At 40.2% G+C, this 3,700-nt stretch overlaps 1 long non-coding RNA gene across 1 annotated transcript; it reads left to right on the top strand.

Annotated features, from left to right (window-relative positions):
- The first annotated feature begins 212 nt into the window (after window positions 1-212).
- On the top strand, window positions 213-1,381 carry LOC123460828. Its single transcript, XR_006637231.1, has 3 exons — window positions 213-302; window positions 666-783; window positions 1,301-1,381. It is a non-coding gene; the product is annotated as an uncharacterized LOC123460828 (long non-coding RNA).
- The last annotated feature ends 2,319 nt before the right edge of the window (window positions 1,382-3,700 follow it).

Below are 3,700 nucleotides of genomic sequence, written 5' to 3'. Positions count from 1 at the left end.
TGTTGCATGGTCAGTCAGCAGTAGAATTTTCTGTCTCCCAGTTCATGACTAGTACTTACCCATCTTTTGTCTTATTATTACTAGTTTCACAAACATTTGCTTTATAGAGGCAACCCCTTAAAGGAGGAAATCATGGCTTATTCTCCTTTATTTCTCTCTTAGGACCAAGCGGTGCTGCGGAATTCTTTACCAGGAAGTCCATGGATGGAGGAGATTCATAGGACTTCTGAATTTCCTGAAATTGTTAGAAAAAATTTTTTGTATGCACAATATTCTATTATTGTCACTAGAATTTTAAAAAGGTGAGTATGTAATAACTAGCCACTATATATTAATTACTGTAATGGGCTTATGATGAATTTTTCAATTATAGTAAATACAGGAAGACAGATATTGACCTTAATATATGAGAAAGCATTGATATGATTGGAAGGCACATTTGGGAATGGCTCTCAGTTGCTCACCATGGGAAGTATAACGTTAATAGATGATAGTTCAGCAATGGTAATATTGCTGTGATATTGATGTATTCCTTCTCCCCATGACTCTATGATAATATTAATATATGTTAGAGAATATGTCCAATTCTTCATCTTTTCTCATTATTGGCTTTAGTGTGACTCACTCTCTGAACTATTTATACTCTAAAGAATTTTTTTTGACAGGTAACCAGAGACCTACAAATCAGATTATGAGAACCATGGCCCTAAGGATATGTGTGAAATACTGAATAGCAAACAGGGAATTTGGAACTCTAGAGAAAGACAGGAGGTTTGAATCAAGGTGGAAAAGTCAGAAGAAAGAAGTTGACAAGCAGGCCAAGGTTTGCCAGCAAATTTAACAGAACAGAGTTTTGTTGAGCACCAAACTAGGCTAGGTACCATTAGCTTCAGGTCTACAAACAGTTTTAGTTGTGCTGTGCTTTTGCTACTTTCAGTCAAAGAAATTATGACAGTGTGACACCCGAGATGAAGTTTAGAAGTGTAAAGTACAATTTTAGAGGTGCAGATATGCATGTGTGCAAGAATATGTATGTTATATAACATACTCATGTTATGAGAGTATCAAATCCTAACCACTAGACCACCGGGGAAGAGGTCATGTTCATACTTTGATATGCATGGAAATTTGGGCTTACCAGCACAACCATATTCATTCACCCACATACCATTTATAAGAAGGATCCAATATCATACTTAAGAGAAAATTTTCACTCACAGAGAAACAGACCATCTCAAAAACGTTGCCTATCTAATAGCTAAAAAGACTAGCTTTGGTAATACAATGATGTTTCTTCCAGGGCTAATGTTACAAAGCTTTGCAGGATATATAAATTACAGAAGAGAGACAGAACCCAAGCTGACATGTCCTACCAAGACAGTCTACAAAAGAAATCTGAAATGTCCTTGTTGCAGTCTAAATGAGACTAACCACATTATATGCTCCAGTCGTCTGTGGAAAGGTGTGTTTGTTCAAACGTCATCGCCCACAGCTTCAGTGTTGTGGTGAGCCTGGGGCCTTTGTATTAGATGCTTCCTCAGAACACTTCTTGGTGCTCCTCAGAGCTGGTTGTCTTATTTACTCTTCAGCATTCTGCAAAGTCTCACTTAGCATCCTCTGTCATGCACATTTTTTTTTTGATGAGGATGGCACTGCTATTTTTATGTGGGCTTTGTGAATCCTTTGAGGAATGCAGGGTCTGAGGAAAGAAGAAGGCAGGGGAGCTTCTTGTATTTAATCCGTCCTCCATCCTCCAATATCACAAAGCAGGGTAAGGCTGTGCCTATAAGAGTTGATTTGCCAAGTGTTTTTTTGTTCTGAAGGGACAGCAGATATTTTTAGCAACAAAGAAGTGTTAGGAAGGGGAGGGAGGCAGACCTCAGAAGGACAGATCTGAAATGAAGCCCAGAATGCTGAGAGAGTGGAGTGGGGAGTAAAAGGGTATTGCTGGAAGGATGCGGGAGGAGAACATGGATCTGAGGTCCTCCATAACCGCAGGAAAACCTCTACTAAGAGTTCTGTTAATAGAGAATTTAGGAAATGTTATCAAAGACATAAGAATCACATCAAGGAAATCAAGACATGGTAAAATGAACTGGTTGCTTAATTTGTTCAGTAATCTGTATATTTTTATGTTTTAGATTGAGATAACTTATGAACACATTGATAAAACAGTTCTCCTTTTGCAAACCTTGTGCTAGGAAATGTATATGAAGGGTGGGGAGATGGTATCTTAAAAATGCCAGGCAAGGCACATGTTGTCCAAAAGTATACAGAAAGCTGGCCGTGGTGGCACACGCCTCTAATCCCAGCACTCGGGAAGCAGAGGTAGGAGGATCACCATGAGTTCAAGGCCACCCTGAGACTACATAGTGCATTCCAGATCAGCCTGGGCTAGAGTGAGACCCTACCTTGACAAAAATAAAGCAAATAAAGAAATTACACAGAAAACTGGGTATTAGAAACTGTGTTGGGTGCTATTATCCTACTTAATTTTAAAAATAATTATTAGAAAATAAAAAGTTATCTCTATTTTTATAGATCAGCCACTTAAGAGGGAAGTTCTTCCCTGCCTTTTCCTCCTCTCTCCTTCCCTCTCCTCATCTCCCTTCCCCTACTCCCTTTCAAGGTTGAACTGAAAAATTAGAACATGCTGCTTTCCTTCCAAGGTGTCACTTTTTCTAAAGCCAGCAGAATTATAGCTTTGTAATAAGTGCTATAGTAGAAATATGATCCCAGGAATTTGGGAGCTCAGAGAAAGGAACATTCAATTCTGCTTAGTGCCATCAGGGAAGGCTTCCTGGAGGAAGTTGCAAGTTAAAGGAACAGCAGGAGTCTATATCGTAAACAGGGGAATAAAGGAACAGTAGCAGTGTGGCTGACACTACTGGCTGCCTACTCGACACCCATTAAGTTTCTTGCTTCTGGCCAAGATACTGCTTAGGTATCACTTCCCCTATATGACCAAGGGCAAGCACCCCTTCCCTGCCCTTAAGAACAAGTGCTGCGTGGCTAAGCCAAATAAGACAGACCTGTTTCTCTATTTTGACTAGCCTTGGAGTAGGATATATGTCAGCTTGTGCCAATGAGATATAACATAAAGTCTGATGGGGGCCTCCAAGAAATTTTTTTTTTGTATGAGGGAAACACTGGCAGAAGTAACCTCCCATTTTTCGTTTCACCTTTAGGTGTTGCTGTGCTTGGAAAGATGTCTGTTGGAACCACCACAGGCATCCTGAGACTGTGAAGGGAGCCATTATAAGGGTGAACTACACTGTCCAAGAATGGCAGAGCAAAGAGATAAAAGGACCTTGGGTTTGTGTTGAATGTTGTGGAGTTGCTGGATCGCCCTCCCTCCCTTTCACTTTTCTGTTCTTGGATGTTATAATTATCCTTGTTGTATCAGCCAGGGTGAACTGGAATCTTCTGTAATGGCATCCTCACTGATAGCATAGCATGTGCAGAGGCATAGAGCTCAGAAAGGTCACAGAGCACTGAGAAACTGCCAACAGTTCGTCATGATGAAGGTGCAGGATATTGTGGAGTGGAGTGTGAAATGATGGCTGGAGATGAAGTGAACTAGTAGGCAGGCTCAGATCACAGGGCCTTATTTTTATGATCTGAGAGTTGGACTTCAGTTTGTAAACAATGAGGACTCTCTGCTGTTTTAAACAAAGCAATAGTAAATTAGGACATTCTT

Source organism: Jaculus jaculus, chromosome 1 (assembly GCF_020740685.1).
Source record: "Jaculus jaculus isolate mJacJac1 chromosome 1, mJacJac1.mat.Y.cur, whole genome shotgun sequence".
Classification (NCBI taxonomy): Eukaryota; Metazoa; Chordata; class Mammalia; order Rodentia; family Dipodidae; genus Jaculus; species Jaculus jaculus.
The sequence above is the reverse complement of the archived record's forward strand: the minus strand, read 5'-3'. Positions and strand labels throughout refer to the sequence as shown.